The sequence below is a fragment of the Prenolepis imparis genome, unplaced genomic scaffold, assembly GCF_030444845.1.
Source record: "Prenolepis imparis isolate NDT839.2.m4 unplaced genomic scaffold, iyPreImpa1.0 SCAF_13, whole genome shotgun sequence".
Taxonomy (NCBI): domain Eukaryota; kingdom Metazoa; phylum Arthropoda; class Insecta; order Hymenoptera; family Formicidae; genus Prenolepis; species Prenolepis imparis.
Window position 1 is genome coordinate 3,134,966 of NW_028141171.1, and position 23,345 is coordinate 3,158,310.

The window sequence follows — 23,345 nt, forward strand, 5'->3', positions numbered from 1 at the left end:
ATGATTTCGAGATATTCAATTTCATCAATTATTTATCATCATATTAATAAATCTCTTAATAATTGCGATCTTAAAGCTTCAGTTTCGTTGACTTCTACGTGAATAGGCTCTAGTTCTGATTGTTCAACAGAAATAACAGTGAGTAACGAGTTCTTTACATGAAAAAAATTTATCTCGCCAATTAAAATTGTCAATCGATAGGAGTATCGATGACGAATCACAGGTCGGTGATAGTTGGTTGTCGTCAAATCTAACGCTGCGCGCGAAAGGGTTAGGCTAGGGTATTTTCTTGGGTGCGACTAGGTCAGTTTCTTCAATGGAATGATTTCGAGATATTCAATTTCATCAATTATTTATCATCATATTAATAAATCTCTTAATAATTGCGATCTTAAAGCTTCAGTTTCGTTGACTTCTACGTGAATAGGCTCTAGTTCTGATTGTTCAACAGAAATAACAGTGAATACGAGTTCTTTATACGAAAAAATTTATCTCGCCAATTAAAATTGTCAAGAAAGGCTCCGATCGATGACGAATCACCGGTCGGTGATATTTGGTTGTCATCAAATCTGACGCTGCGCGCGAAGGGGTTAGGCTAGGGTTTTTTCTTGGGTGCGACTAGGTCAGTTTCTTCAATAGAATTATTTCGAGATATTGTCTTATCATCAATTGTTCGTTATTTATCATCATATTAATAAATCTCTTAATAATTGCGATCTTAAAGCTTCAGTTTCGTTGACTTCTACGTGAATAGTCTCTAGTTCTGATTGTTCAACAGAAATGACAGTGAGTAAGGAGTTCTTTACACGAAGAAAAAATCTCACAATTAAAATTGTCAAGAAAAAAATATATGAAATTATATTAATCTTATTATATTAAAATATTTTTCAATGCAAATTATAAAGCATAAAACAGACATATTAGCAATATTTGGTCCTAGTAATAAATAGAACGAGATATGTTTGAAACTATTTAATAATGTAGAAAAGAAAACTAGGACAAACCGAGAAAAATTTCAAACATTTTCACGAAAATGCTCGAGGACATCTCGAAAAAGAGATTACTGTGTCGGAAACCAGGACATCTGGTCACCCTATCTGCGAGCGTGCAAATTTTATCGCCTCGCATTTAGATCTTCCTTTATAGAGGAATAATGAAGCTTTCCAGAGCGGTTTTTTTTCCATCGTATTTTCATTCTAAGCAAATAATTTTCATGATCATTTTTCGAATGTACGTGTTTTTCGATAAAAATAATAATTTAATTAAAGTCAAAAAATAGGATGAAAATGTTGCTACAAAATATTATCATCCTTTTGTTAGCAGAAAGAGAACGAGATTTTACATAATACTTTCAAACTTCTGCTCTCATTAGAGTATATTGAAATATAATATATAGAGCTAAATGTACATGATAAAATAAAATATACAAATCCAATATACATAAAAAATATTGTGAATTATAATATCGTAGAATCGTAGATTTAATGAAGAATAATCTTACGTTTGTATATATAAAATTTACCTGCGCAGTCTAATTAAATCCCATGAGATCTATCATCATGCGCCTGATTTTCATGAAACGTGCGGTTGACACGTATTAAATTTATCAGCGGCCCGTATATCGAGGCAAGAGAGAGAGAGAGATGTCGGTCGGGGGTTGCTCGCTCATAACGCATGAGCTGATATGACGTGAGTTTGTTCTACGTCAAATCGGCATCGTCAAAAGAGCAAATGTCACGCTATTTCCACCGCATAATTCACGCGGCGTGTAAAGTTTCGTACGAAATCGGTTATTATTATGTCGAGCGAATTATATATCGAATAGCGCACACACCACAACTTTTTTCCTGCCCCGAATGTACGGATCGGATTTTATATGGAAATTCTCATTGTACGAGGCCAATTAAATTCATTTTATGCGACTTGATTCAATATGGAACTCGGTGCTGAATTCCCCGCCGTCTGTTGTGTCACATCTAATCAATTCGTCCCGAATTGAGGATTAATATCGAGCTTAAACACTGTAAAATTACAATCTTCATTTTTTTTCACATTTTCAATCGGCGAGATAAATTTTTCATCGTGTTAAAAATCGATATGTTATTTTTCTTGAACATTTGGAAATTAATTTACATATAGAAGCCAATGAAATTGAAGCTTTAAGATCGCGAGTGTTCAGAGATTCGTCAGAATAATGATGAATTGAGGTAATATCAAGTAGCACGGATACTGTGAAATTTTAATCTCTAATTTTACATATTTTTCCACATTTTTAATTCGCGAGATAAATTTTCCTTCGCGTGAAAAACTTCTCGTTATGCGCTGTCATTTCTCTTGAACTACTATCAGATTTAGAGAGACAAATCCACGTTTTTCAGAAGCCAACTGAAACTGAAGCTTCGCGAATGTTAAGAGATTCGTCAGAATGATGATAAATTTGCTCCGGAAAGTAATATCGAGCGGCTCGAATACCGTAACATTTCAATCTTGATTTTACATATTTCTCGACATTTTCAATTCGCGAGATAAATTTTCCTTCGTGTGAAAAATCCCTTGATACGCGCTGGACATTTTCCTCGAACAAATATAATTAGAAGCTAATTTACATAAAAATAAGACTGAATCTTCGAGATCTCAAATATTAAAAGATTTGACAAAATATAATTTTAAGATTTGTTTATTGCATTAAATGGGAAAAGGGGAAAATATATTTCCCTCTAACAGCTCTCTATTCAAAGATTACGCAAAGATTACACTGGTCAACACTAATTTTATTGCCAATTATATTAGATCGATTTTAGGGTAACTTTGTTTCGCTGATTCCCAATATGGCATTGATTTTCCTAGATTGGTTCTAATTTTTAAAATAATGGGTATCCCATGAAAAACATAAAAAATGCAAAAAATGTAATGTCAGGCGTAGCCTTAGCCTCAAATCTTATGGAAACTGTCTCAAATCATACAAAAGTATATGTATATGAAATATCTAATGGTGTTGTATTCAGTAAAATAACAAAAACAAAGTAAATTGATTCAGATAATCACAATTAATACATAGAAAATGCAAAATGCTATTTGTACGATTTTCTTTGATGAATGTCATCAGGATTACGGAGATAAAAACAATGTTAAAGAACAAAAAGATAGATCAAATCTTGCTACATATGTCAGCAGCTACATGTAGTATTAGGGTAAAATGAGGTAAAATCATAATTTGAGTATCCATTGTCTCAAAAACTAGAACTAATTCAGCAAAACTGTTGATTTTTGGATTCAGTATCCCCAAAATACTCTAAATTCGCTCAAACATCTCCAACTAAACAAAAGTTTATTTTTGTTGACTTGTGTTATTATTTAGATTACCGGATATTCCCAAAATTGTTCCAGACTTCGAGAAGTCATGATGGCTGCCCATGATTACAATTAACGCCCTCGCATGCTCCATCGACAAGCTCGCGTTTGTAGACTCATCCTGACCACGAATGGATCGCATTTCCTTACGATTACGGTCAAACTCTGCGAAATCTTGTCTGCACGATTATTTCCGCAAACTAGACAGGGAAAAGAAAGAAAAGTGCGTCGGGACGTGACCGCCGGAAGGCGCCAAGTCGATACATTTCCGCCCGTCTGTGTCGAGCCAGCCACTTTTCGAGAGCGAGCGAGGGAGAAAGAGAGAGGTTGTCGCGTTCGCCCCTCTCGGAACAGTGGACAATCGTTGTGGGCGAGGGCTGCCCGTTACACGCTTACATGCCCACGGAGGATATACACGCGCCATTGACCATCCTTCGAGTTGCCATCATATTAGAATCAATATTTGAGCCCGTGTACAAAGAATCGAGCCGAGTTGTTCTAAACTCCCGCTCGCGCGCAATTCAAAATGTGTAATTTAAAATGCGCGCGCAATTATTCCACATTCCGATATTGAGACATATACAATATCCCCAAGCTGTCGAAATGCAAATAAGACATAAAGTGAGAAATTCAAATAGTTTATGGATACTTATTTACGTATTTTATGAACCTTTCTACATAGCATCCCAGCCTAGCATTCAAGGGTTGAAAAAAACAATTCGACGGACTGCGGTGACGCAACGTTCTCGAATAGCGACAACGTCGCTCTGGCTTACGTACAAAAATTAAAATAAAAAAAGATCGAATAAAAACACGTGGCACAATGAAGGGTTGGAATTTCGCCAGTCCCGTAGAGATAACGGCGCTAAAATACGGAGGTCCGAATATCAGGACGCGTTTTGTGCGAAATATACACCTGCTCTTCTCTCGGCATATTAATGAGAGGCACTCTCTGTCGTGAATCACGTAAGTGCGCACAAGTTACCAAGTGCCAACGAGCCGAGTGCCTGGCTATAGATCGCGGACAATATGCATAATGTAGCATCGTGACGCGCGAATGTATCTGCATTTCATTTCGCAAGTCGAATCGAGACGTCCCCGCGCTATAATTTAACCGGCTAACTTTTGCGACGAAGCGCATAAATTTCGATGACTGGACTGGCGTCCGTCGTCCACGCAAACTGACAGTCAGCTGATTTTGTTGCTTCATTGAAGCAATGAATTTTTTAGTAAATACATTGAAGCTATGCTAAAAACAAGGGAGGCAGGGGATTAAAATGGTAAAAAAATAGATAAATCAAAAGCTGCAGGTAATTAAAGAATATGTTTCTATAGAAATAATATTTTTAATTAAATTAAATTTATTTTAGTTTTCCTTCTATTTTCAAATCAGACTATTGACACGACGAGATGAGCATAAATGAAGATTGCAGAGAAGAGGTTTCGAATATGTTTACAATTAATTTTCAAAAAGTGCCTTTAATTTTATATAAAACAAAATAATATTTTTTAAATAGAAACTTGCCATTTATATCTAAGAGCAATGATTTATAATTTTATTAAAAATTTTAATTTTTTTTTACTTGGAAATTCTATTAAATCCACTATTTCTTATTCTCCATCTCGATAAAAAAATTCATATCATTATGTAAATAGAGAATCTGCTTGATTCTTTATGCTTACAGATCTGCAATAGATATAGAAGTGGTTTACAAATCGAAACACATGTATTTCTATCTTCTACAGTTTTGTTAGTAGTATATCTATCCTCTATATGTGTGCATATATAGTATTTGATAATATTATAAATAATTTTATAATCTTTTAAAAATTTCTTTCCATTCTTACTGAATTCGATACTTCGCAATTCAATTTCAATTACAGCAATCATCATAAAGAATATCAAAAATTATCAAATGTTTTCTTCGTTGGAGCGCAATTTTTTTTTTGCAACGTTCATCCAACGATCGATTTGTTCGAGGGAATAGCTATATAGCTGTAGATAATTCCGTCCTTACAATTTACAATGGACGACAAACGCGTAGTATAACGAATAATATATATCAACGGGAATATTTTGAGACACTTATTTCGCGGGCGATTTCACGGACGATCGCATTGGCACTGGCATTAGTATCGATAATAGGGGAGTCCTTGTCGCGTTCGTCTCTCCCCTCCAATACTCCTTCTCTTCGGTCTCACGTCGCACCGTTCGTTTCTCGCGAGGGAGTGCCAGGAAACGCCGCTATTAGCCGTCCGTAACTCTAGCCTCGTCCGTCCAAGGATAATTGCGCGAGTTAATGGCTCCTTTTTCTCCATGGTTCGGCTCGTGCATACGAAGCACGATATATCGCAAGCCCCAACTGCGGGCTGGCGGTTGTTTTACGTGCGCCTTGCTATTGTGTTCCTTTTGTTAGTCTCGCGAGGAATCCCATCGCGGCTAGAGAGGAGACGCGCCACAAATTCAAAATGTCCCAAAATGTCCTAAAGTACCCCGCACTAATTTTATGTAAAATAGATTTCGGTTAAATCAGGTTGATTTTTTCATATTGTTGTAGCTTATGACCTGCTGAACAAAATATGTAATAGCCTCAAAGCTAAATAATGGACAGTTACTGACAATGAGCTATAGCCAGTCAAACAACTTGCAGAATCTGACGCTTTTTCGTGTTTGACTGGCTGTAAATCAGTAACTGTCCATTATTTAGCTTTGAGCCTATTACATTTTTTGTTCAGCAGGTCATAAGCTATAATATATGAAAAAAGCAGATTTTATTAAGATTCAATTTTATAAAAGATTTTAGTGCGGAATTTTTGAATTTATATGAAATCCTAAATAAAATTGAATCCCGATAAAATTAGCTGATTTTCTCATATGTTGTAGCTTGTGATCTACTGAACAAAAAATGTAATAAGCTCGAAGCTAAATAATAGGCAGTTACTGATTTACAATTGATCAAACATGAAAAACTCGGACTTTGCGAACTGTTTGACTGGCTGTAACTCAATAATTGTTCATTATTTAGATTGAGACTATATTGCATCTTTTGTTCAGCAGATCATAAGCTACAACATATGAAAAACCAGCTGATTTCACCGAAATCCATTTCACATAAGATTAGTTCGGTATACTTTTCAATTATTTGCTCGGACAATTTTTTATTTCGAAAACCTACTACGATTCTAATAAATTTTTTAGAGATAAAAGTTATAATTGTTTAATTTAGGGGAAAAGAGCGGGGGAGAGAAAAGTGTAAACTTAATTCTAAATAAATTCTCGAATAATTTCTCTTCTCTCTCTCTCTCTCTCTCTCTCTCTCTCTCTCTCTCTCTCTCTCTCTCTCTCTCTCTCTCTCTCTCTCTCTCTCTCTCTCTCTCTCGATGTCAAGCTTCTTGAGAAGATTATGCACGTTATAGTCTACATTTATTGAATGTATGCGTTAATGAGCGACGATACTAATGAAACGCGAGAATTAACATTACGTCATTTAGCAAATGGTAGACCGCCTACTATACCTGTATATTTGATAACGCAGGTAATCCTGCAAGCTTTGCCCATCGCCTGTTTATGTAACGGCATCATTACGTAAAATGGATTACAGATATGATAATACAACCGTATCTTTTGATAGATTAAACGAATGCATAATTATTAGTTTCCATTTGCAATAATTAATTTAATATTAAAACGCCGAAAGTATCGAGAAAAGTGACAAGAGAGCATTGATAGAGGTGTATATGTATATATATTTCAAGATTGATTAAGGAATTGTTATTGTCACTAAAGATTAAGATTATATGACGGATGTAAAATGACGAACCTATAGATGTAAAAAAAAAAAACATACACCGTATTAAAAGAAAATTAAATTTATTATTTCTGTAGAATAAAATTAGTATGACATAATATTGTGATTAACGTTTTAAGATATGGTAGAAATGTAACGCGATAAGCATAATGTATATTAGCATAACGGGAAAATTATAGCTAATATATAAGTGTGGATGAATAAGAGGAAGAGGTGGAAGAGAGAGTGGAAGAGGGGTTAATGTGGTTTAGATTAGTTACCGAATCTGATACCATCCAATTGGCCGCAATTGTATAAATACATAAAGGACTCGGGAGAGAGAGAGAGAGAGAGAGAGAGAGAGAGAGAGAGAGAGAGAGAGGGGGCGAGAGGAGGAGATGTACGGGAGAGAAGTATCTCGGGTTGCCCGTTTGCAGCAGCAACCCCCTTCGGATTACGATTCTCGATGGTCTCGTTAGCAAAGATCTTCGGATTATGGAAGGCTCTGATTGGAGTGCCGCGGCTACAAGCCGAAGCGAAGCCTCGTGTAACCATCCGCCCAAAACCGGTCATCGTATTACCATATAGATTCGCGTCCATCGTTATACGCGCAATTCCCCGAATCTACGAATGTAGTAATCGTAATAACGCGTCCCAATCATCCGTTTAATCCGTCGTCAAAAAATTCGGACTTTTAATGGCCAAGTTCAATCGAGCGACTGAACGAGAGATGAAAAAAAAATATATATTGTATATATATATTCGAAATATACACGTTGCACGTAGAAATTGGATAGATTTGTCCAATTATTTGTCGCGTGTATCTGTCGATGAATTGATAAATTTAAACAGCTTTCTAATAAAATTGAATGCCATGTAAATGTTAATTGCAATTTGCGTACGGCCCCGCGTGTTTATCTGAAATGTAAATATTCCGGAACAAGATAATTTCGAAACGACGCTCATTAAGACCACCTTTGGTGCACTGATAAATATTTCCAAATTAATGTGCCTATTTTGCATATTTCTGAAAGGATGAAAGTCGCATTTATAGTTCTTTAATTCAAATTATTATATTTATATTATATTCGGAGATGTGTGTGAATTATTGATTAATTTTCTTAAAATTTCATTAAATAAATGTATTGAATTAAAATGTATTTAAAAATTTAATTTGTTTAAAGTTAAATTGCTTTTAGCAGGCAGAAATGAACAATTGCTTTTAGCAACCAGAAATGATGTGGTTCTTCATAACTATATATAAATTTTTATTTATAAAAATATATAGAGATTTAAGTAAATGAATTAAAATAATTAATAGAAAGAGTTAAAAAAGAATATGAATATATTATAAATCATAAATAAATATATGTATTTAATTAATTGTACTTTTTAAGGAGTTTTGTCAGGGTTTATAAAAGAAGTATTTTTTATTTAAGGGATTCTCGAAATAAAAAAGAGTTAAGTAATAAATTTAATATTAATATTTAGAAAAATTATTTCAAATTACTATTTAGAAAAAATATTTTAGTCAATTTTTATCTAGTTTTTTGCTATTTTAATTTAGATATAAATTTTAATGATATTGTGTAATCATTTAAAAATTTATATAATAAATTTATAAAAAAAGTTATGAGATAGATAATATAAATTATTTTTAAAGTTTCTTTTTAAATAAGTTAATAAATAAAGTTAAATATGAGAGATATTAGCTTTGATTCAAACTTTTAATTCCACTAACATAACGTTTAAGATACAAACTCCGTTAATTGCAGTTATGATTCCGATAATAATAAAGTCGAATCGTAAGATGATTTTCTTCGTTGGATGTACGAACACAGTTTTCGATCTTCGAATCATTTATCGTGAACGAGGTTTCTGAAGGTAAGAAATTTTACTTTAATTGATAATCGTGTTTCCCCGGAGTATTCCGCCTTCCGCCTCTCGTACCGCCCGACATTATTTAACTCACTTTAATTAGTTCCCATCTCAATTCGCGCTCTTAAATCGCGCTTTGCGAACTCCACTTAATCCGTATATGGCGGATTGCGAGTTTAGGGAGTGAGGGTCAAGAGAGAGTGATGAGAAGAGCCGAGGAGAGAGCAAGAGAAAGAGAAAGGAATATTAAATTGTGGAGGTGGTTGACTTTTGTTCCTTCGTGACAGCGCACGCATTCGTCGTCTGAAGTATAACCCTCGGACATAACCGGGGAAATCACTTGGAAAATCCTCAATGAATTCGCAATGAACTCGTGGTCGGCCCCGCATGTTCATACATTACGACACCCTGGAGTTGTCAACCGCTCACGTCCCTTCGCAGTGCTCTCTTTCCTCTCCTAGCTCTCGTTTCCGTTCCTCGTCATCTTTTCATCCTCCGACGCGCGTTTATGCTTTACGCCACCCCTTGGATTCTTCTCTCCCATCCTCATTCTTCGCTAATAATTTGGAGATAATTGGTATAGAGTTGTTATAACTAGCGATGGGATTGAGTATCTTACAAGTAGGTTCGAATTTGTTCGCATGGTTTCGAATCTTCTCTATGATTACTTCGAAAAAGAGGAAATAGTACTTTCAAGTAGGCTTGAACCTAGACGAGGTAAGTTCGGACTCTTTAGAAATACTTCGAAAAACGAGAGGAGTACTTACAAGTACATTCAAACATTGGATCAAGTATGTTCGAATTTTTTATGAGTACTTAGGAGAAAGTGGAGGTAAGTAAATAGATCTATAAGTGAGATGGGAATAATGATGCGGGATTGAGTATCTTACAAGTAGGTTCGAATTTGTTTGCATGATTTCGAACTCTCTATAAATACTTAAAAAAAAACTAGTACTTTTAAGTAGGCTCGAACATGAACGAAGATAGGTTCAAACTCTATAAATACTTAAAAAAACAAGAGTAGGATTTTCAAGTACATTCGAACATTGGATCAAATATGTTTGAATTTTTTGTGAGTACTTAGGAGAAAGTGGGGATAAGTGAAAGATGAGTGTACGCATGTGTGGATGTGTAATATGTATCATAAACAGATTTTTTAATCTTACAGTTTGAATACTATTCGTATAAGATTTGATTCTTTACAACAAAAAGTACTTACAAGTACTATTTCGAACTTTGCAGGTACTCGATTTAAAATTCAAATTATTTTCGTAATACGAAAATTTGTGCCTTGAGTCTCGATGAAAAATTAATTTCATCGAAATTGACGCATTAATATCCGCGTTTGGCTCTTGCACCTATTTAAATTTAATGTATATCTCGAATATAATTGTTCTAAATTTGATCGATTATTTTGCAAGTATAATATATGTAATATTATTTCTTATAAGTATTATTTGAATCCTAAAAAATAAAACTTAATTATCGGATTCAACTCGAATTTTTAATTGCATATTGCAGTTGATCCTGTCCCTCGTTAAAATATAAATATTCTGAAAAAAAAAGAAATAAATAAAGAAAAACGTAATTTTGGATCTTGTAAACGATATACATTTGGTGACTCAGATTTTACGAAAACACGAAATCGGTATCGGTATCGTTAAGATAACATACTCAAGATACTCGGAGAAGCCAGGAGAACTCGCCAGCGGTTATATTAATTTCTGATCATACTTATAAAAATGCACACACGTTTGAATGTCGAATGTATATTAAAGCCGCAAAACGAATCAGAGCGAACATGATTTGTCAAACGTGCGATCCCCTGTTTGTCGCGGAAAAATATTTTCAAGTAGATACTTGAAGAGAATGTTTGCGAAGCGTCGCTGCTGGCTTCACCGAGACGACGACGAATGTCGCGCAAAATCACGAACAAGTGATTGCGCAAATCTTGCGAAAGTATTACATCAACATTGTATCCCATTGGATGAAAATATTACAGAAGTATTTTGTAATACTATTTAATAAAATTCGAAGTATTCTTTTAATACATGTATCTCCAAAAATATTAATTATTTTATATATATTATATATTATTATATAAATACATATTTAAAATATTTACAAAAAATAAAATTTAGAATATTTGACATGCACTATGTATAATGATGTAAAAATCGATACCGAGCAATTAAATTCAAAAGTAATAAATAATAAATAAATTATAATATATTTACAATAAATTATAAATTAAATTATATAATTATATGTATAATAATTATATAATAAATTATAAATTATATTATAATAAATTATAATTATTCCTTGAAAATTATAGAACGTTCCACAGTTATAGTTAGAGAAGAAAATATGAAGACCAATAATAAATTATAAATAAACCATTTATAAATGTAAATATATATTAATATACATTTAATTAAATGTATACATATATTATAATATATATTAAATTTACTTAGAACTTATAGCAAGAATTGCATTTTCCAGCTATTTATATAATTAAAAAATTGAAAAATAAACCTTGTAATATTAAAAGATAAACCTTGTTCGAGTATACATTTTTATATAAGTTTTGTTTTTCCCTCGTCTCGCGCGACATCTTGTAAATCTGTCTCGCAAGTACTTGGCACATATTACGCGACACGCCATGTAGTTGACTATACGTGCTCGATATAAAAGTTTCCTTCGGAAGCTTGCGTAATTCTCGCTTCTCTCTCTCTCTCTCTCTCTCTCTCTCTCTCTCTCTCTCTCTCTTTCTCCTCTCGCATCTTTTTCCACGCCGGAGTTCGGGCTCTCATATCTTCTCGTTACCATATCCACGCTTTCGCGTACTTTCCACCTTATATTCGGCCGCGTGTGGCCCCTCCCCTTTCTCTCTCCCTCTCTCCCCTCGTCACGAACGACGTCGTTAATCACTACCTATTTTAATACGATCCGGCGGCGCGTTACGCCTACGATCGAAGGCATTACTATTAATGCTTGATCACGGGCGCCGGCTGAAAATCATTTTTCTAAAGCGCCGAACGCGCACGATCGGTTATAAGGGTGCCTGTCTGTGCCCTTTCCTTCTCCTCCTCACTCCTTCCCCTCTTCTTCCTGTGCGATCGTTAGTCTAAATCGAGATTTACATTGATCGAGGATAGAAGGCCATTGTGTGCGCCTGATAGTAATTGATATGCCCGGCTTTCGCATGCTAATCAAGCTGTTCGCGTTCACGGCGATTGGCATAAGACGATGTCTGATCGTGAATCCGTTCCATTGGTGATCGTAAGTCAACAATGTGGAGCATTTCTTTTTTTTATTAAAACTCCCCGTTCAGTTGTAGTGTCGATTAAAATCGATGTATTCCGCATCGGTTGTATTAATATGTATATATGTATATATATAAAAGGAATTCGTAATTTTCATAAAATTTTTCGTCCGACATGCACTTCACTAAATACAGTAAATATTATACAACAGCGTTGTATTCCCGGACGACAAGCCTAAAAGAATTAAAAAATACGCGAACCATAGTACATACAATATATATGTTCGTTTATAACCCAATATCCCCAATTCGATTACATAAAACTGTAATTATATAATAATTCTGAATTATATGATGTATATTTTTAATAAAAAATTACTAAATAATAAGAAATAAAATTTAATCCATTCCACCCAAATAAAATTCTAATTTTTGTATTAATTATTATTATTGAAAAAAATTATGGACAAAACAAATAAAATTTCTAATTTAATAAATTGATCCAAAAAAAATCTCTAATATAAACTATTTTATATAATATAGTTATTGATAAAATTAATATAACAACTCTAATAAACAAAGATGAAATCTCCCAATCAATTAAAATAAAAAATTCTACATGAATTGAAATTAAATAATAATCACATTTGTTTTATTATAACCGCTTTACCTAATAAATACAATAATAATCTCTAAAAATTATTAAAAAGAATATTAAAAAATCATATTATAAATAAATACCAGTATTAAATTATTAATTATATTCATATCATTATATTTATAACTCCAACAAATTAATATTTTTCATTTAAAGTATTTACATTCACTTATTTAGTTATTTATATTAAATGAGCAATATTAATATAAAATTTTAATATCATTCCTCCTCTCTTTTCACAGGAACGAATTTATTTTTGGAATATTTACGAGCTATACAGGACTTTATCGCGCGAGAGGAGCCTAAACGCTTGTAAATTACAACGTCCGTAAATTACATCCGCGGAGATACGTGACGAATCACGATCGTCCTCGCGGGATTCCGGCGAGAAGGATACGCATAATTCGAACCGAAAGCGTCACCACTCGTTGATCACCCCTTTGGAAGGAGTGGCGACCAGTGAGTCGTTGACGAACGAACGAACGAGCGGCTATTCCGGTTAAGAACGTTTCACGGTATGTAATATATATATATATATGTTGATTTATGCCGATACCTCGAAGAAGAGCGGAAGGATGGCGGACGCGCAAATTGAACGAGCGTTTAGCGACGCTCCGCCGAGCGTGGCCGACTCCTCGGCAGGGTCATGTCAATATTTAAATTAATCCTCGACTCGGTCTTTCGCACCGCGCCTTTCGACTCCTCTCCGTCGAAATTATCGTCTCCGTCGCGTCCATTTTCCTCTTTTCCTGTGTTTTTTTCCTTTATCTCCCGTCGAGTTTTTCCTCCCAAGAGGGAGAGAGGATCACCGCTTTCGCAGCATTTTCCATTTTCCTCACGACATCGACATCGACTTTTCCACCCGCCGCTGAAACGGATTCGCCATCGTGTGATTAACTTCGCGCCTTCTATGATCCCTCTTCCCCTTTCCCGCGATCGATCGGAAATGTTCCGCGGAAAGAAAACGTATGATTGCAACGTGATGATAGTGATTGTGGCGCGGTTTTTTCGCCTGTAATACGCATCGAATTTAAAAGAGAAAGAAAGGGCACAAAAATCTTTATCTTCTCCTAAACTTTTCCTGTATCCCTTTTCATGTCGACATCAACTTCTACCATTTGCGAGAAATTGTCATGATTTAGTTCTATATGTTTCGCTTCTAGATATTCATACTCTGCCCCTCATCTCGGTGGAAATTAATATACTTTAATACAGTAATACGGATTAATTTAATATATAATAAAAAAAGCTAAGGAAAACCAAGAGCTAATATAAGAGCTTATAAAAGCCAAATGCGAGGGCTTATAAGAGTCAAAAGGCGCGAATAAAAACTCCTAAATAATTTTAGACACTAATTTATTATAGCTTAAAATTAAACATTTTGGTCCCCTACTTCGGACTATCTTCAGTAACTATATAAACAAAAAATAAAAATCCAAAACTTGATATATTTTATAAAATATATTAATTATAACATATTTTATAATCAAATAAAAAATACATTAAGAGTTGCGTGTTGATACACATGAGCGTTTCAGAAGTCAAAGTGATCGTGTTCACTTTTTTTTATAATTTTTTGATTTTAGTATCAAAGCACTAATTATGTGTATTAAAAGTGAAAAATTTACAGAAAAGATTATCGATCAGAATCATTTTCTGAGAGACTCTTCTTTTAGAAGATAAGATTGTTGTTCCAATGATTTAATTTCATTTTTGTCTCACTCTCTCCCTTTGTAGATAATACTTATAGTCATAGATAATTTATCGCAATACAAAGTTATAGATTCACGTTAGCATGTGTACCGATTTAATGTATCGACTCGATAAAGTTTTCTCCGAGGTAGAATTTGTCAACGAAACTGGACCGAGAGGAAATGCGGTAATTTCGAAAACTGCAAAAGTTTAACGATAAATTTTTGAAAGTACCGAATTAAGAAGCAATGCATTAAGTTCGACGTATTCGATTACAGAGCTTGCAACGTTGCTGCAAACGTTGAGGAAGTTTCCGCGGCGATTTTCACTTAATGAGTCAGGTTTGAAACTGGATTAAACACGAGTTAAGGACGGATTATAAAGTTAGAATTAGGTTCGATCTACCTTATTACTGAAGATAGCGCGACCTTGCATATCGCGCGAAAATGGACGGACTGTATAAGTATATAAGATTGCATCTCTCCATTGATTATATATTAAATAAATAATAATAAATAGTAATATGTAATAGTAATTATATTAACGATAAAATACATAATAATAATTAAATTAATAATAATTTATCAGAGAAACTTTTTGAAATATCATATATCAATGTGCATATAATACATATTACATTAATAATCACTAAACCTATCAAACTTACTCTGCTGAGATTGAAGAGATAAATTTTTTCTGCCTCTTCCTTTTTCCCCCTTCGAACTTTTCATTTATTTTCATCAAATTTGCATTCGATTGATAATACTTCGCAGTTTCGCGGAGCTTGTTTTCTAAGCATGATTCGATAAGTTTTAAAGTCTTTTCATAAGGTGATAATAAGTCTGTGGATCGCATCTAATACATGTTATAATTGGATATCTCAGTCGCCTACGATACATCCTTATCGAAGTTGCTGAATAACTTTAGAACTCTCGATCGAGATAGAGCCGGCATTTTTATAATTCCAGTCAAGCCAAACGCGCGATATTTCTCTACCTACGATGCAATCAAAACACACGTCGGATTCGCCGCAACTGTGATAGATTCCATATAAACACGCGCGACTTCGTTCGCTTCCGTCAATCGAATTCGCGCGCCGGCCGAGAATCAAATTGCGTTCGTAGAGAGAAGTTTTATCTCACCCGCGCATTTATATATCTCGTGCGATCGGTCGCGAGCAGGCTAGGTGAAAGATCATTTTTAACAGCCATTCTCTCGCTCGAAGAGAATAATTGTTGTCGGAAATGGACGAGATGATATTTTATCAACGCTATTCCCTCGTTTCTCTTTACAAAAAGATAATTGTGAATATTTAGTAGGAATGACTTAAGTACAAGTAGATTCAAATTTGTTTGTATCATTTCGAATTTTCTATGCTATCTTATTTCGGGGGGGGGGGGGGTACTTTCAAGTAGACTCGAACCTAGACGAGATAGGTTTAAACTCTCTATAAGTACCTGGAGAAACAAGTGCTTCCAATTACATTCGAACTTGGATCAAGTATGTTCGAATATCTTATGAGTTAGGAGAAAGTGGGGGTAAGTGAATAGGTGTATGAATAGGATGTAGGAATAATGATGGAATTGAGTATCTTATAAGTAGGTTTGAATTTGTTTGCATGGTTTCGAACTCTATAATTACTTCGAAAAAGAAGAAACACTACTTTCAAGTAGACTCGAACCTAGACGAGATAAGTTTGAACTCTCTATAAGTACTTCGAGAAATAAGTGTTTCCAAGTACATTCGAACTTGGATCAAGTATGTTCAAATATCTTATGAGTTAGGAGAAAGTGGGGATAAGTGAATAGGTTAAGTTAGGTTCCTAGAATAAGTGTATGAATAGGATGTGGGAATAATGATGGGATTGAGTATCTTATAAGTAGGTTCGAATTTGTTCGAATTACTTCGAAAAAAAAGAAATAATACTTTCAAGTATAGACTCGAACTTGGACGAGATAAGTTCGAACTCTGTATATAAGTATTTTGAAAAACAAGACTAGTACTTCCAAGTACATTCGAACTTGGATCAAGTGTGTTCAAATATCTTATGAGTATTTAGGGGTATTAGAAAAAGGGGATAGGTGAATAGATGTGAGTGAAAATATGCGTACGCATGTGTGAGTGTGTAGCAGGTATTATAAAGAGACTTTTTTATCTTAGAGTTCGATTAAAGTACTTGTAAAAGATTCGATAGAAAGTACTTATAAGTACTTTTGAATCTTAGAAAACTTGATTATTGGTAGTGATAGGATCAAATTCAATATGTACAACTGTAATATACTTAAAAATCCGAATCCAATAATCAAGTATTATTTTCTAGAAGATTCAAACAATACTCCTAAGAAATAATATGTATTTTATATATATATATATATATATATTTGCAAAGTAATCGATTATTATAGAACAGTTTATTCGAATTTTAGATTGAGTACCTGCAAGCTTCAAAATAGTACTTATAGAAGACAACATAACAAGTACTCATAAAAGGTTCGAATATATCCTTGATCTTTCTTGAAAATACTATTCTTTTTTTTATGTAATTATAAAAAGTTTGGAATCATACAAAGAAATTCGAACTTACTTGTAAGGTTTACTCAATCCCATCACTAATTAGTGAATTCGACTCGGATTTAAGTATATATTGAACTTGATCCTATTCTTATTGACGAAATTTTGACGTTAAGTAACATGTAGTTTTGCAATTTCTTCTTGAAATGTAGAAAAATAATTTCGCCCCCAAAAAAATCAAAGAAGTTATAAAATAAATAACATCACACTCTTTAACTGATTCCTTTTTCCAATACAGGCTTCTTCAACTGAAAGTATATTCCTTCAGAAACAAATCGCATAAATCCCGATACTCTGCTGATGCAGAGTCTCGGAGAGGAAGTCTCGCTCCAACGAACATCCACGCGGCGGGATGCGAAAACTAACGAAGGTGGAAAATTTCCTTCAGCGCGGCGACGGCGGCTTAATTTCGAACGCGCGACTCGGCTTTAAAAAGACCGCTCGGGCAAATCGGTTGCCATTCATCCGAGAGATAATTTCGGAAAATCGCTTGCATAGGTAGCACAAACTGCTTTAACGTTCGGCGGCGTTCGGTGCAATGTTGTTCACCGCCTCTATTGATCGAAGCTCACAGAGGCATAGAGTTACAGGCCACTGACGGCGACTACATCTCTTTCCTTGTCTCTCTTCACCTTGTTTCACCTCCCTTCCTTCCTTCCTCTCCCACCCACTCTTTCTCTCTCTATCTCTCACTTTGTCAGCCACCACAGTTGGCTCTTTCTCTCTATCTCTCTCTCTCTCTCTCTCTCTCCGTTCTAGTCTGCCGGCCGTTTTCTATCTCTTCCTCTCTCTTTCTCTCCTTCCGCGATCTGTCTCTTTCTGCGTATTTGGTCCTGAACTATCCGAATTCCATTTCCGTCCAATTACAATTCATCCCCGTTTCAAAGCGGCAGTCACGCCGCGTTCATTTCGCAAGCGCGCCGCCGCCAGAAGCAATCATTTCTTTTCTCCACACTTCAACGTCCTCCTCCCTTTTCTCCCTTTTCAGCCCGGTCACACTTCCCCTATCGCCTTCTTCTGACCGTCTGCTGACTGGTCAGCGATGATGGATGCTCGTTTGAAATGCGAATCGCAATGTATAATCTTTACACTGTTAAAAAATTATGTTTTCTCAAAAGAAGAGATATAAAAAAATTGTTATAGAAGAAAATGTTTCTTTAATATGCATTTTAACAGTCCCAAAAAATAATTGCCCAAAGAAGTGTTGCTTCAATATACAAATGTGTTATTAGACTCAAACATATTTTATAATTATGCTTTTGCGTTTTTTAATAGTCACATTTACTTAAATTTTATTTTGTTATAAGCTCGAAGATTTCTTTATAATTTTTTGACTTGGAGATTCTTCGCAAACGTCCTTTTTTGTGGTGGAAATCCATATTGCATCAGCAAGCGCTATTGCATGTAGTTTGCTCATGATATTTGTGCCATATTATCGTTGATATTGATTTTACAGTGTTATTTTTGAACAAACACGAATAATTGTGTATGTACGTACACTATGGACAATAATTTATCTCAATCTTTAATTGAATTACAATTGTTTTTTGACAACACAGAGTATTTTTGAACAATCGTCAAAATTTTGAAGTTATGGAGAAGGAAGGTGATTTATTTACTAAATATTAAAATATAATTCTGTAAAATAGTATTCTGTATGTCATAATTAAGATTATTTCCTTAAATAAATTAACAAAGAATAAATTAAAACAGTGAAAATGTTGTTTAAGTAATGATTATAATCTGAATACGTATATAGGGCTGCCTTGCTGTTTTGGCTCGAAACACTACGAGTTTAACTTACAGTTTAATTGAAAGCTACCATAATAAAAAATGTAATATAAAACATATTCATCAACGGAGATTAATATCAAAATTAGATTAATGTTAAAATTAATAAGACATTTTCATATTGAATATACATATCCTTTTAGACTTGAAGCGATATTTCCCCCATCATCGACAATATTCTAAAATCGTTTCATGTATTTAATTTAAATTAGACACAGCATATTTGCGCACAGACACGCAGATTGTGCACCTGTGTGATAAGATAAGAGAAGCATGACTAAAGTGAGAAGAGCGGGCAGTAGAGCGAAGTTTAAGGAGTTTTGGGTGTGCGAGGGTGAATCCTTGCTGAAGAAAGTTCACCGGAGAGAGAAACGGTGAGAAATTAAGCAGATGCTCGACGTTGAACACCATAAGAGACATAGATTTTTTTTTCTTTCAACTTCAGTAACGACATAAGTAACTGGATCTTCCACCCTCCATTGCGCCTCCTCGCTCTCGCTCCAGCCAAAGCGAGAGAACGGAAGGTCCCTCGATACTTTTGCGAGGCGATGCTTCGGGCGTATCCATCCAGAAGAGAGACGTTGTTGAGCTATACGAGACTCCATTACTCTCATTAGACCCCGTGAAAGTGCCTTTTTTTATGCTCCGGTAGCTAATCTCCCGAAGATCGATAAGCTTTAAGACGAAACGCCTCGACGCCGTATAAATAAATAAAGCTATAAATAACTAATTAATTCTTTTTTAACGACGAGACGTCTCTTAATAATAACGTTCATGAATATATTCCATCCAGATTAAATAAGAAAAATTGCGAACACAAAATATCGAAATTGATCTTTTTGTGCATTTATTCACGCAATCCATCGAAACTCATCACTTTGATGTGATACCAATTATAATATACGTATATAGAGAATGTCCCATTTTAATTAATATAATCGAATATTGCTGAAACTATAATTGTAACGAGAAAATATTTCATGCAACAATTAAAAGGTTTTGACGGCGAAAAAAGTTGATAACCTTGAATTTTAACTAAAGTTATTTTTCAAGGTTGAAGCTCAATTTAATTTTTCTTAAATAAAACTATTCTATTTTTTATATAAATCAATTATTCGCAATATTTGGCATAGTTCCATTAAAAAAAAAACTAGATTGATCTTTAAATGACTTTGCAAAAATAATCTGAATTAAAATTTAAGATTATCAACTTTTTTCTCTTAAAACTTTTAAATTTTGTATTAAATATTTTCTCGTTACAACAGTCATAGTTTTAGCAATATTCGACTATATTAATTAAAATGGAATACCCTGTGTATATTTTCTGGAAAGCTTTGATTCGATACGTGTTGTGTTCTATGACCTGATGTAACGGCGATATATTTTCCTTTGTATCCGATGTTTGCGATGTTGTTGACGTTTCTTTGATCATTGTAGTTTTCGATGAGCAATTTGACAGTTATCGCCTCCAGCAACACCAGCAATCGTGATAATGATCGAACGATAGAAAACACCGAATTCAAAACCGCTCTTGTCACGAAATTGATTGAACGAATTTAGAGTAAGCCTTAATTTTTTTTACAAGACATTTTTTAAGATTTATAGAGACTTTAAACATGTTTATTCGTATCGTTTCTTAAGATAATATTTTACAAAATAATCATATTTAATAAAGTCGTGTTACTCTTCTAATTAATTTTTGATACTGAACGAATATGCGATGTAAGATTTAATTTATTAACAACTCGCGCAAAATTAATAAAAACCTAGACTCTAAAAATTATTGTTCTTATACGAATTAAGAAGAAAATATCACACAATGACGAGTCAATTGATCTCGTTCTTCATTTCTTTAACGGGACACGTCGATTTCGTCGGTTTTAACAAATAGCTTTTGCCCATAAGATCGAACTTTCCCCTCAACCCGAACTCCCTTCCTCTCTCATTCTTTTTCGTTGGCGGATAAATTTATTATCGAGGACGTATCGTTTCGGCCGATTATCCAATTAAATGCCTACGCGGTCGATTCATCGCCTGCGTCTTTGCTTTGCAGAAAAACCATCAGCTGATTGGCCGGCCACCCCCGCATTATGCGCGCGACATGGTCATATTCGTCGTCCCGGACGTATTGTCGGACGAATGACGATGATGATGATGATGATGATGATGATGATGATGATGATGAGAATGACGATGATGCGGATTATCGACGATGAAGTATCGCGTGCATCGCCCGTCAACCCCACACCGTGAATTATCAGCATGAGAGGGAGAGAGATAGAGACAGACTCTCGCCTCTCGGGGCGCGAATCGAGGGTAGAATCGCCGTTCTTGCTATTGAGAAGGGGAAGGGGGTGTAAACGGATGTTCTGCGATATCCGCGTGACGTGCAGTTCCGTATTGTACGCGCAACGGATTCCGCAGCATCCGTGCACATCTCGTTCCTTGCCTCCTCCTCTTCCCCTTCCGCTCGCCCCCTCCTTTCCCTCCTTTCTTCTCCACCGGCCAGATTGCAGCGGCAAATGCGATTTCTGCACCGATCGGGTCCGCGCGACGTCGCCGTCGCCTAATATCGGGTCTCGCGAATTAGATTTTGATCGAGATTCGACGTCACTTCGAAGTCGCTAGTCCAGACGCTGCTGTTGCATCGATTTGACCCGCTAATGCGCGCTAATTAAAGAGTTTCGCAAGAATGAGGCGATGATCTGCCTTTTTTTTTCTTTTTTTTGAGATGTCGAACGTAATAAACGCCCACTGCACATTGTTAGCGAGATGTGCATGATTTAATGACTTACTTGAGATATAAATGAATAATGAAGCGATTAAAACAAACGTTTATTGTAGTTTGTTTATGATTTTATATCTTCGCTTTAATATGAGTTTGAACATTATATGTATAATTATTATTTTTTTTTTTTTTTTTTTAGCTAAGACGCTGATGTCTTTTGGAAGTCATTATATATCAATTATATCGTCAATATATAATTCGAATATATAATAATTTATGTGTTACTATATATAAACTTACCGTTTCGCGCCGCGATGACCTGATTCCCTGATCAGCTTCGACGTCCATTCGTAATATCTGCCAACAAAAATGTTAATAAAGAATTTAATTTAAACCGATTGACAGATTAGCGCAAATAACATCTATCGAAACTATCGATACTTTAAAAGAAGATCAAAAATGCTAAGAAAATATAATATATTATTAGCGATTGTCTATTTCTTTTTCTTTCTTTTACTTCTATAAATATAATATCTTCTTTGAGCAATCTCGAGAGTATGTGTAACAAATCGATACAGCTTCATACCCGATCGAGTATGGTCTCCGAAAACAAGTAGACACTCGAATTGAATTTAAATGAAACTTTTTGTCGCATATATAATGGTATTTCGTTTAAACATTCCAGTCTCGCATAACTATTTATTACAGAAATATAAAATTAATATTATAGAAAATTAAATAATATAAAAAAATTAAAATTATCATTTAACCGCTGACCCAAAGAAAGGGCCGAAACGGTTTTTGTAACATTAATTAATACTTATATAATATGCGCTTCCCCTTCTATCGCCAACACCTGATTCTTATATTACCAATTTACTTTCGGCTTAATTTATAAAATTATCATAATTAATATTATAAAATATTAAAATTAATATTATAGAGTTCGTGATAAAATTGATGTTAATTAAGGCTTGCATAGAGATATGTTTCTTGAGTATCTCAAGATATTTTAAAGTTTCAGTTTTTCTCTCTCTGTTAATATATATTTTTATTTTACTGTGAAAAGAAACAAAAAAATTTATATTGCTATATACGTGTGCGTGCGTTTGTGTACGCTTGTGTATGTATCGGTATGTTATGTTATAAATCGGATTTTAAAAATGCTAAAAAAGAGCAGATGCATTATCTCTCTAATATTTTTCCTACTCGCGAAAAGTGACGCTTTAAAAAATGCAACTAGGTTGGAAAAAAGTGTTCTTCATACTCTTTGCCTTTGCTTGACACAAATAGCTTTGCACATCAAATGTAAAAGGTATAAGCCCTGAAAAAGAAGTTGTAGCCGGAATGTGAAAATGTGACGTCACACATTTTTATTAACAGATTGATATTTTCAAGCAGGGCGCGTACATTTTCGACAATATCAAGAATTGTACCTATTATATTGCATAAAAAATAATAATTCATATCTAAGTATTTATGTATACCGAAATTACTTTTTATATATTTACACTGAAAAATTCTCGAAGTAACAAGATTTGTACTATAAAATCATTCTTAATAAATATTTTTAAATGTTTTTAGAACATTCTTAAAATTAAGAATATATTATTTGTT

General features: G+C 34.3%; 1 protein-coding gene across 2 annotated transcripts in view; it reads right to left on the reverse strand.

Annotated features, from left to right (window-relative positions):
* LOC145944358 (uncharacterized) overlaps window positions 1-23,345 on the reverse strand; it is a 203,396-nt gene that overhangs the window by 130,091 nt on the left and 49,960 nt on the right. For both annotated transcript variants that reach the window (XR_014426661.1, XR_014426660.1), the window contains exon 2: window positions 22,029-22,085. The gene's annotated coding sequence lies outside the window, so the exon portion shown is untranslated. The remainder of the gene's footprint in view (window positions 1-22,028; window positions 22,086-23,345) is intronic.